The sequence below is a fragment of the Triticum aestivum genome, chromosome 3D (assembly GCF_018294505.1).
Source record: "Triticum aestivum cultivar Chinese Spring chromosome 3D, IWGSC CS RefSeq v2.1, whole genome shotgun sequence".
Lineage (NCBI taxonomy): Eukaryota > Viridiplantae > Streptophyta > Magnoliopsida > Poales > Poaceae > Triticum > Triticum aestivum.
The window spans coordinates 445,662,533-445,675,140 of NC_057802.1; positions in this window are offsets into that span (position 1 = coordinate 445,662,533).

The window sequence follows — 12,608 nt, forward strand, 5'->3', positions numbered from 1 at the left end:
CTCCTTAAATGAATAACCGTATTGTGATAAACATAATCCAATCATGTTTATGCTCAACGCAAACACCAAATAACAATTATTTAGGTTTAACACCAATCTCGATGGTAGAGGGATCATGCGATTCTTGATGGCATCAACCTTGGAAACACTTCCAACACATATCGTCATCTCACCTTTAGCTAGTCTCCGTTTATTCCGCAGCTTTTATTTCGAGTTACTAACACTTAGCAACCGAACCGGCATCTAATACCCTGGTGCTGCTAGGAGTACTAGTAAAGTACACATTCATATAATGTATATCCAATATAGTTCTGTCGACCTTGCCTGCCTTCTCATCTACCAAGTATCTAGGGTAGTTCTGCTTCAGTGACCATTCCCCTCATTACAGAAGCACTTAGTCTCGGGTTTGGGTTCAACCTTGGGATTCTTAGCTAGAGCAGCAAATGATTTGCTGTTTCATGAATTATCCCTTTTGCCCTTGCCCTTCTAGAAACTAGTGGTTTCACTAACCATCAACAATTGATGCTCCTTCTTGATTTCTACTTTCGCGGTGTCAAACATCGCGAATAGCTCAAGGATCATCATATCTATCCCTGATATGTTATAGTTCATCACGAAGCTCTAAAAGCTTGGTGGCAGTGACTATGGAGAACCATCACTATCTTATCTGGAAGATTAACTCCCACTCGATTCAAGTGATTGTAGTACTCAGACAATCTGAGCACATGCTCAACGATTGAGCTTTTCTCCCTTAGTCTGCAGGCTTAAGAAACTTGTCAGAGGTCTCATACCTCTTGACGTGGGCACTAGTCTGAAATCCCAATTTCATTCTTCGGAACATCTCATATGTTCTGCGACGTTTCAAAAACGTCTTTGGTGCCACAATTCTAAACCGTTAGCATTACGCACTGAACTATCACGTAGTCATCAAAACGTGTATGCCAGATGTTTTGCAACATCTACAGACAACGCTGAGGTTCAGCACACCGAGCGGTGCATTAAGGACATAAGCCTTCTATGCAGCAATGAGGACAATCCTCAGTTTACGGACCCAGTCCGCATAATTGCTACTATCAACTTTCAACTAAATTTTCTCTAGGAACATATCTTAAACAGTAGAACTAAAGCGTAAGCTATGACATAATTTGCAAAGACCTTTTGACTATGTTCATGATAATGAAGTTCATCTGATTATTGAACTCCCACTCAGATAGACATCCCTCTAGTCATCTAAGTGATACATGATCCGAGTCAAACTAGGCCGTGTCCGATCATCACGTGAGACGGACTAGTCATCATCGGTGAACATCTCCATGTTGATCGCATCTACTATACGACTCATGTTCGACCTTTCGATCTCTTGTGTTCCGAGGCCATGTCTGTACATGCTAGGCTCGTCAAGTCAACCTAAGTGTTTCGCATGTGTTCCGAGGCCATGTCTGTACATGCTAGGCTCGTCAACACCCGTTGTATGCGAACGTTAGAATCTATCACACCCGATCATCACGTGGTGCTTCGAAACAACGAACCTTCGCAACGGTGCACAGTTAGGGGGAACACGTCTCTTGAAATTTTAGTGAGGGATCATCTTATTTATGCTACCGTCGTTCTAAGCAAATAAGATGTAAACATGACAAACATCACATGCAAATCATAAGGTGACATGATATGGCCAATATCATCTTGCGCCTTTTGATCTCCATCTTCGAGGTGCGGCATGATCACCTTCGTCACCGGCATGACACCATGATCTCCATCATCGTGTCTTCATGAAGTTGTCTCGCCAACTATTACTTCTACTACTATGGCTAACGGTTAGCAATAAAGTAAAGTAATTACATGGCGTTTTCATTGACACGCAGGTCATACAACAAATTAAGACAACTCCTATGGCTCCTGCCGGTTGTCATACTCATCGACATGCAAGTCGTGATTCCTATTACAAGAACATGATCAATCTCATACATCACATATATCATTCATCACATCCTTTTGGCCATATCACATCACATAGCATACCCTGCAAAAACAAGTTAGACGTCCTCTAATTGTTGTTGCATGTTTACGTGGCTGCTATGGGTTTCTAGCAAGAACGTTACTTACCTACGCAAAAGCCACAACGTGATATGCCAATTTCTATTTACCCTTCATAAGGACCCTTTTCATCGAATCCGATCCGACTAAAGTGGGAGAGACAGACACCCGCTAGCCACCTTATGCAACTAGTGCATGTCAGTCGGTGGAACCTGTCTCACGTAAGTGTACGTGTAAGGTCGGTCCGGGCCGCTTCATCCCACGATGCCTCCGAATCAAGATAAGACTAGTAACGGCAAGTCAATTGACAAAATCGACGCCCACAACTACTTTGTGTTCTACTCGTGCATAGAAACTACGCATAGACTTAACTCATGATGCCACTGTTGCGGAATGTAGCAGAAATTCAAAATTTTCTACGCATCACCAAGATCAATCTATGGAGTTTACTAGCAACGAGAGGGAAGGAGTGCATCTACATACCCTTGTAGATCGCGAGCGGAAGCGTTCAAGAGAACGGGGTTGATGGAGTCGTACTCGTCGTGATCCAAATCATCGATGATCCTAGCGCCGAACGGACGGCACCTCCGCGTTCAACACACGTACGGAGCAGCGACGTCTCCTCCTTCTTGATCCAGCAAGGGGGAAGGAGAGGTTGATGGAGATCCAGCAGCACGACGGCGTGGTGGTGGAAGTAGCGGGATCCCGGCAGGGCTTCGCCAAGCGCAAGCGGGGAGGAGGGAGATGTGTCACGGGAGGGAGAGGGAGGCGCCAGGGCTTAGCTATTGCTGCCCTCCCTCCCCCCACTATATATAGGGCCAAGGGAGAGGGGGGGGCAGCCTTGGCCCTTCCTGCAAGGAAGGGTGCGGCCAGGGAGGAGTCCATCCTCCCCAAGGCACCTCGGAGGTGCCTTCCCCCTTTAGGACTCTCCCTTTCCCTTATCTCTTGGCGCACGGGCCTCTTGGGGCTGGTTCCCTTGGCCCATATAGGCCAAGGCGCACACCCCACAGACCATGTGGCCCCCCCGGGGTAGGTGAACCCCCTTGGTGGACCCCCGGACCCCTTTCGGCACTCCCGGTACAATACCGATAATGCGCGGAACTTTTCCGGCGACCAAAATAAGATTTCCCATATATAAATCTTTACCTCCGGACCATTCCGAAACTCCTCGTGACGTCCGGATCTCATCCGGGACTCCGAACAACTTTTGGGTTACCGCATACTAATATCTCTATAACCCTAGCGTCACCGAACCTTAAGTGTGTAGACCCTACGGGTTCGGGAACCATGCAGACATGACCGAGACGTTCTCCGGCCAATAACCAACAGCGGGATCTGGATACCCATGTTGGCTCCCACATGTTTCACGATGATCTCATCAGATGAAACACGATGTCGGGGATTCAATCAATCCCGTATACAATTCCCTTTGTCAATCGGTATGTTACTTGCCCGAGATTCGATCGTCGGTATCCCGGTACCTTGTTCAATCTCGTTACCGGCAAGTCTCTTTACTCGTTCCGTAACACATCATCCCGTGATCAACTCCTTGGTCACATTGTGCACATAATGATGATGTCTTACCGAGTGGGCCCGGAGATACCTCTCCGTTTACACGGAGTGACAAATCCCAGTCTCGATTCGTGCCAACCCAACAGACACTTTCGGAGATACCTGTAGTGCACCTTTATAGCCACCCAGTTACGTTGTGACGTTTGGTACACCCAAAGCATTCCTACGGTATCCGGGAGTTGCACAATCTCATGGTCTAAGGAAATGATACTTGACATTAGAAAAGCTCTTAGCAAACGAACTACACGATCTTGTGCTAGGCTTAGGATTGGGTCTTGTCCATCACATCATTCTCCTAATGATGTGATCTCGTTATCAACGACATCCAATGTCCATGGTCAGGAAACCGTAACCATCTATTGATCAACGAGCTAGTCAACTAGAGGCTTACTAGGGACATGGTGTTGTCCATGTATCCACACATGTATTTGAGTTTCCTATCAATACAATTTTAGCATGGATAATAAACGATTATCATGAACAAGGAAATATAATAATAACCAATTTATTATTGCCTATAGGGCATATTTCCAACAAATTTTTTGTCCCATTTGAGGCAGGTTTGGGTATATGCTTCTCAAAACCGGAGCTTCTCACAACAAGCATGATGGTTTTCGGTTGGGAACGTCCCACCTTTGGGGACGAAACGATATCCATTGCCTCTTATTGCTTTCAATTTTTTTTCTCGTGTCAACATAGAACAACAGGAGTGTTGTGTGAATTTTTGTGATTTTTCGGGGTTCGTTTGGACATTTTTATGCATTATCTTAGTTTTCAATGCATTTTTGTGCACAATTCAAATTTGAACTACATGCACATGCTCCAGTGCATATAAATTGGTTGAAAAAACAAATCTGTGTCCTTGGGTGCATGCAAGAAATGGGAATGAATTTCAAACACCAGGGCATCGTTGATTGCCGGCAAAACATTGAGATACTTTGTTTTTAAATTCTAGTAAATCTAAAACTCGTCTGAAATTCATGAAACTTGGCATGCTATCATGGAAGGGCACCCGACATGGTGTGGTATTTTTCATGTCCATTTTGAGAGAAGGCGCACTAGAATAATGACAGCCAACAAAGGCATTTTGAAAAAAATAGCCGCCACTTTAATATCTCAAATGTTTGTATAATTCAAACCGTGTGCGTTCGGTTAAACATTCATGTGACGCCACGTGTCTTGGTTTTAATGGCTATAGGAGGTGCCGTGTGGACAGCTGCTTGACTGAACGGGAGGCATGCGAGCGCAATCCGGTGCGCAGGCTCACCAGGAAGCGTACAAGCTGTTCAATGCAGGATCTGTGCATTTCTTCAACGCGAATGGTTCATATTACGGTATGCAAATTAAAGCCAGACTTTGGCGCTAAGCCAAGAGACACTGCGATTTGTCAAAATATGCAGCTAAAAATCAATAGCACTATCTATTTTTTGCAACTAAAATTCAGTAATTAAGCGTAGATTTCATTCATACTAGAGATTAAGCAGTCGTTCTCATCGGGAAGCGAGACATCCTTGGACCGCCGCCCGCCTTGCTCCCACTGGTCTATATTAATGACGCCGCCGAGGGGCCGCACCCCCAATCCTCGCCACACACACAATTCCTCTCTTTCCACCCGCATCCTCGACGTCGCTCTGAGTCCTCAAAGCCGTCAGTGTACGAGGATGCCGCCGAAGCGCCCCATTGGAGGGAGTGGCGACGCCGGGGCTGCTGAAGCACCGGAGCACGGCGTGAATATGGAGACAGAGGTTTCCGTCCCCGCCGACGAGGTGGAGAACGAGGCTGCCAACAAGCGGAGGCGGGTCGAGAAAGAACCGCAAGTGACTCCAGCAGGCCTAGACTTCATCAACAACCTCCCCGATGATATGTTGATAGTCATCATATCCCTCCTCCCAATCCAAAATCGAGCGAGGACAGACGCCGTTTCCCGGCGGTGGCGCACCCTATGGCTCCGCACCCCTGTCGACCTCCTCCACGCCCACAAGCTCTGCCATGGCTATCGCCAAAGCTTGGATGCGTTCTCCCAGATCCTCTCCAGTCACCATGGCCCAATCAAAGGCCTTATCGCGGGCAAGTTCCGTTCTAATGGCAAGGAGCGAGCCAAGCTTGACGAGTGGTTCCGATCCCGCGCCATAGATCAGCTCGAGAAGCTAAGTTATAATGATGGGCATATGAGCTTGCTGCCAACGTCCGCGCTCCGCTTCGCGCCCACGCTGCGCCTCGCCAAGTTCATGAACTGCCATCCCCCCTTAATGACGTGCCCACTCTTTTTCTACCACGACTAAAGCACCTCGAGCTCGTCGCTGTCCGCATCCCAAAGGATGACATGGAGCGCCTGCTCCGCGGCTGTATTGCACTCGAGTTCCTTCGTCTTCAGGCAATGAATTGGTCGAGTACCTTGCACATTACCTCCAGGACTCTCCGCATTATTTATGTGTGTTGTTGGTGTCGCAACGAGAGATCACAAAAGGTGGACTACAATATGGTCATTCAGGACACACCTTCACTTGAGAGATTACTTGTAGTTGATCAACAAGGTCCAACAAGAATCAATATCATTTCTGCGCTGAAATTGAAAGTGGTGGGCTACTCGTCTGTCAAATACTACAACTTTCAGGTACAACTGTCGCCTTATATACCTCTCCTTCTTGATATCAACGTTATTTCTAGTTTTGAAGATGTATGTTCGTCTGTCATCCAGCGAAGCTTCACCCAGACTCTGGGCACAGTGAAGGTCTTGGCACTAGAATCTGTCGTCCCCAACCTGGACCAAGTTTTCAATTGCCTGAGATGCTTTCCGTGCCTGAATAAGCTGTATATCGAGGTGATGTTCCTTTCTTGTTAAATGTTAACCATAAGGGAGTTCAATTTTTTGCACCTTTTCCCAAGTTTACAATGACAATGTACTACGATTTCTGAAGGAATTTTGGAGGATTTTAAGACATACACCCCCACCCTATATTGGTTGCTTCATTCATATGGTTACAATCGTCCATAAGCATTTCTCCTTTGGATTCATCTGTACTAGTTTTCTTAGGGAATTTTTCATCCAATCCAACCTCTTGTGAAGAAGGCTACATGTTTATAGATTGTAATCAAATGCCCATGTTAGTCATGCCAGATCGAAGATGGCACGTTGGTGCATTTTACAAATCCTGCAAACCAAATGGGCGTGTAGCAGTGTTCAAAACTGCATGTAGGCACTAACACGTTCTCTTCTTTTGCAGTGCATATTAGGCCCGGTGGAAGATGTTTATAACGACAATCACATGGAATGCCTAGATCTGCATCTCTCAAATATTACTTTGAACTCCTACCGAGGGACCCCACCGGAGATTACACTCGCAAGGTTCTTTCTTGCCAGAGCAAAGGTGCTAAAGGTACTGAGGTTGAACATGCATTTAATTAGAAAATATAAATGGTATGCTTATCAGAGCTGGCTGGTACTGTGGAATGGAAGTGCCTCCAAAAATGCCAAACTTCGTATTGGAAGAGCATATGGCAAAGCAATTGGAAATCATTGTGTCAAACCCATACATGACTTGTCAGCGGCTGATCCCTTTTCAGAAATGACGCGGTCTGCGATGTTTGAATTTGGGTGTTGTAATCTTTGCTACCTCTTGAGCATGCGTTGGTTTTCCCTTGAAGAGGAAAGGGTGATGCAGCAAAGTAGCGTAAGTATTTCCCTCAGTTTTTGAGAACCAAGGTATCAATCCAGTAGGAGAAAACGCGCAAGTCACCTAGTACCTGCACAAACAATCAAGAACCTCGCAACCAACACGATAAAGGGGTTGTCAATCCCTTCGCTTCCACTCGCAAAAGTGAGATCTGATAAAGATAATAAGATAAATATTTTTGGTATTTTCGTTGTATAGATTGGAAAGTAAAGATTGCAAAATAGTAAACGAGTTGTGATGTAAATAAAAGAGATGCAATATAATAAGAAAGAGACCCGGGGGCCATAGGTTTCACTAGTGGCTTCTCTCAAGATAGCATGTATTACGGTGGGTGAACAAATTACTGCCGAGCAATTGATAGAAAAGCGCATAGTTATGAAGATATCTAAGGCAATGATCATGAACATAGGCATCACGTCCGTGTCAAGTAGACCGAAACGATTCTGCATCTACTACTATTACTCCACACATCGACCGCTATCCAGCATGCATCTAGAGTATTAAGTTCATAATAACTGAGTAATGCATTAAGCAAGATGACATGATGTAGAGGGATAAACTCAAGCAATATGATATAAACCCCATCTTTTTATCCTCGATGGCAACAATACAATACGTGCCTTGCTGCCCCTGCTGTCACTGGGAAAGGACACCGCAAGATTGAACCCAAAGCCAAGCACTTCTCCCATTGCAAGAAAGATCAATCTAGTAGGCCAAACTAAACCGATAATTCGAAGAGACTTGCAAAGATATCAAATCATGCATATAAGAATTCAGAGAAGAACCAAATAATATTCATAGATAATCAAGTTCATAAATCCACAATTCATCGGATCTCGGCAAACACACCGCAAAAGAGTATTACATCGAATAGATCTCCAAGAACATCGAGGAGAACTTTGTATTGAGAACCAAAGAGAGAGAAGAAGCCATCTAGCTAATAACTATGGACCCGAAGGTCTGTGGTAAACTACTCACGCTTCATCGGAGAGGCTATGGTGTTGATGTAGAAGCCCTCCGTGATCGATTCCCCCTCCGGCAGATCGCCGGAAAAGGCCCCAAGATGGGATCTCACGGGTACAGAAGGTTGCGGCAGTGGAAAAGTGCTTTCGTGGCTCCCCCTAATGTTTTTAGGGTATAACAGTATATATAGGTGAAGGAAGTAGGTCGGTGGAGCTCCATGGGGCCCATGAGGGTGGGGGCGCGCCTACCCCCCTGGGCGCACCCTCTTGCCTCGTGGCCGCCTCGCGGAGTTCCATACTTCAAATCCAAGTCTTCTGGATTGCGTTTGTTCCAAGAAATATCATCGCGAAGGTTTCATTCCGTTTGGTATTCCTTTTCTGCAAAACACTGAAATAGGCAAAAAAACAGAAACTGGCACTGGGCCTTCTGTTAATAGGTTTGTCCCAAAAATAATATAAAAGAGCATATTAAAGCCCATTAAACATCCAAAACAGATAATATAATAGCATGGAACAATCAAAAATAATAGATACGTTGGAGACGTATCAAGCATCCCCAAGCTTAATTCCTGCTCGTCCTCGAGTAGGTAAATGATAAAAAAGAATTTTTGATGTGGAATGCTACCTAGCATATTTATTAATGTAATTCTCTTTATTGTGGCACGAATGTTCAGATCCATAAGATTCAAAACAAAAGTTTAATATTGACATAAAAACAATAATACTTCAAGCTTACTAATAAAGCAATCATGTCTTCTCAAAATAACATGGCCAAAGAAAGTTATCCCTACAAAATCATATAGTCTGGCTATGCTCTATCTTCATCACACAAAATATTTAAATCATGCACAACCCCGATGACAAGCCAAGCAATTGGCTCATACTTTTGATGTTCTCAAACTTTTCAAATTTTCACGCAATACATGAGCGTGAGCCATGGATATAGCACTATAGGTGGAACAGAATGGTGGTTGTGGAGAAGACAAAACGGAGAAGATAGTCTCACATCAACTAGGCGTATCAACGGGCTATGGAGATGCCCATCAATAGATATCAATGTGAGTGAGTAGGGATTGCCATGCAACGGATGCACTAGAGCTATAAGTGTATGAAAGCTCAAAAATAAACTAAACGGGTGTGCATCCAACTTGCTTGCTCATGAAGACCTAGGGCAATTTGAGGAAGCCCATCATTGGAATATACAAGCCAAGTTCTATAATGAAAAATTCCCACTAGTATATGAAAGTGACAACATAGGAGACTCTCTATCATGAAGATCATGGTGCTACTTTGAAGCACAAGTGTGGTAAAAGGATAGTAGCATTATCCCTTCTCTCTTTTTCTCTCATCATTTTTTTATTTGGGCCTTTCTCTTTTTTTATGGCCTCTTTTTTTCGTCCGGAGTCTCATCCCGACTTGCGGGGGAATCATAGTCTCCATCATCCTTTCCTCACTGGGACGATGCTCTAATAATGATGATCATCACACTTTTATTTACTTACAACTCAAGAATTACAACTCAATACTTAGAACAAAATATGACTCTATGTGAATGCCTCCGGCGGTGTACCGGGATGTGCAATGAATCAAGAGTGACATGTATGAAAGAATTATGGAGGTGGCTTTGCTACAAATACGATGTCAACTACATGATCATGCAAAGCAATATGACAATGATGGAGCGTGTCATAATAAAAGGAACGGTGGAAAGTTGCATGGCAATATATCTCGGAATGTCTATGGAAATGCCATAATAGCTAGGTATGGTGGCTGTTTTGAGGAAGGTAAATGGTGGGTTTATGGTACCGGCGAAAGTTGCGCGGTACTAGAGAGGCTAGCAATGGTGGAAGGGTGAGAGTGCGTATAATCCATGGACTCAACATTAGTCATAAAGAAGTCACATACTTGTTGCAAAAATCTATTAGTTATCGAAACGAAGTACTACCATGCTCCTAGGGGGATAGATTGGTAGGAAAAGACCATCGCTCGTCCCCGACCGCCACTCATAAGGAAGACAATCAAAAAATAAATCATGCTCCGACTTCATCACATAACGGTTCACCATACGTGCATGCTACGGGAATCACAAACTTTAACACAAGTATCTCTAAAATCCACAACTACTCAACTAGCATGACTCTAATATCACCATCTTCATATCTCAAAACAATCCTAAAGAATCAAACTTCTCATAGTATTCAATGCACTTTATATGAAAGTTTTTATTATACCCATGTTGGATGCCCATCATATTAGGACTAATTTTATAGCCAAAGCAAATTACCATGATGTTCCAAAAGACTCTCAAAATAATATAAGTCAAGCATGAGAGATTAATAATTTCTATAAAATAAAACCACCACCGTGCTCTAAAAAGATATAAGTGAAGCACTAGAGCAAAATTATCTAGCTCAAAAGATGTAAGTGAAGCACATAGAGTATTCTAATAAATTCCGATTCATGCATGTCTCTCCCAAAAGGTGTGTACAGAAAGTATGATTGTGATAAACTAAAAAGCAAGGACTCAAATCATACAAGACGCTCCAAGCAAAACACATATCATGTGGTGAATAAAAATATGGCCTCAAGTAAAGTTACCAATAGATGAAGACGAAAGAGCGGATGCCTTCCGGGGCATCCCCAAACTTAGGCTTTTGGTTGTCCTTGAATTTTACCTTGGGGTGCCTTGGGCATCCCCAAGCTTAGGCTCTTGCCACTCCTTATTCCATAATCCATGAAATCTTTACCCAAAAACTTGAAAACTTCACAACACAAAACTTAAACAGAAAATCTCATGAGCTCCGTTAGTATAAGAAAATAAACCACCACTTTAAGGTACTGTAATGAACTCATTCTTTGTTTATATTGGTGTTAAACCTAATGTATTCCAACTTCTCTATGGTTCATACCCCCCGATACTACTCATAGATTCATCAAAATAAGCAAACAACACATGAAAAACAGAATCTGTCAAAAACAGAACAGTCTGTAGCAATCTGTATCAAACGCATACTTCTGGAACTCCAAAATTCTGAAATAAATGGGTGGACGTGAGGAATTTGTCTATTAATCATCTGCAAAAAGAATCAACCTAAAAGCACTCTCCAGTAAAAAATGGCATCTATTCTCGCGAGCGCAAAAGTTTCTGTTTTTTACAGCAAGATCGCAAAGACTTCACCCAAGTCTCCCCAAAGGTTCTACTTGGCACAAACACTAATTAAAACATAAAACCACATCTAAACAGAATCTAGATGAATTATTTATTACTAAACAGGAACAAAAAGTAAAGAACAAAAATAAAATTGGGTTGCCTCCCAACAAGCGCTATCGTTTAACGCCCCTAGCTAGGCATAAAAACAAGAATAGATCTAGGTATTGTCATCTTTGCTATTCAATCCATAAGTGGCTCTCATAATAGATTCATCAGGCAATTTAATTTTCTTCCTAGGAAAGTGTTCCACGCCTTTCCTTAATGGAAATTGGAATATAATATTTCCTTCTTTCATATCAATAATTGCACCAATCGTTCTAAGGAAAGGTCTACCAAGAATAATAGGACATGTAGGATTGCAATCTATATCAAGAACAATGAAATATACGGGCACATAATTCCTATTTGCAACAATAAGAACATCATTAATCCTTCCCATAGGTTTCTTAATGGTGGAATCTGCAAGATGCAAATTTAAAGAACAATCATCAAATTCACGGAAACCTAGCACATCACACAAAGTTTTTGGAATCGTGGAAACGCTAGCACCCAAATCACATGAAGAATAGCGTTCATAATCTTTAATCTTAATTTTAATAGTAGGTTCCCACTCATCATAAAGTTTTCTAGGGATAGAAACTTCTAGTTCAAGTTTTTCTTTATGGGATTGCATTAAAGCATCAACAATATGTTTACTAAAGCTTTGTTTTTATTATAAGCATGAGGAGAATTTAACATGGATTGCAGCAAGGAAATAAAATCTATCAAAGAACAATTATCATAATTAAATTCCTTGAAATCCAAAATAGTGGGTTCATTGCTATGCAAAGTTTTGACCTCTTCAATCCCACTTTTACCATTTTTTGCATCAAGATCTAAAAACTCCGAATCATTGGGACGCCTTTTAACTAAAGTTGACTCATATCCAGTCCCATATTTATTAAGATCCATATTGGAAAACAAAGATTTAATAGGAGTCACATCAATCACTTTTAGATCTTCATTATTATTATTATCATAAAAACTAGAAGAACACGCTTTCACAAAGCAATCTTTTTTAGCACGCATCCTAGTGGTTCTTTCTTTGCACTCATCAATGGAAATTATCATGGCTTTGAGAGACTCATTGATGTCATGCTTAGGTGGAATAGATCT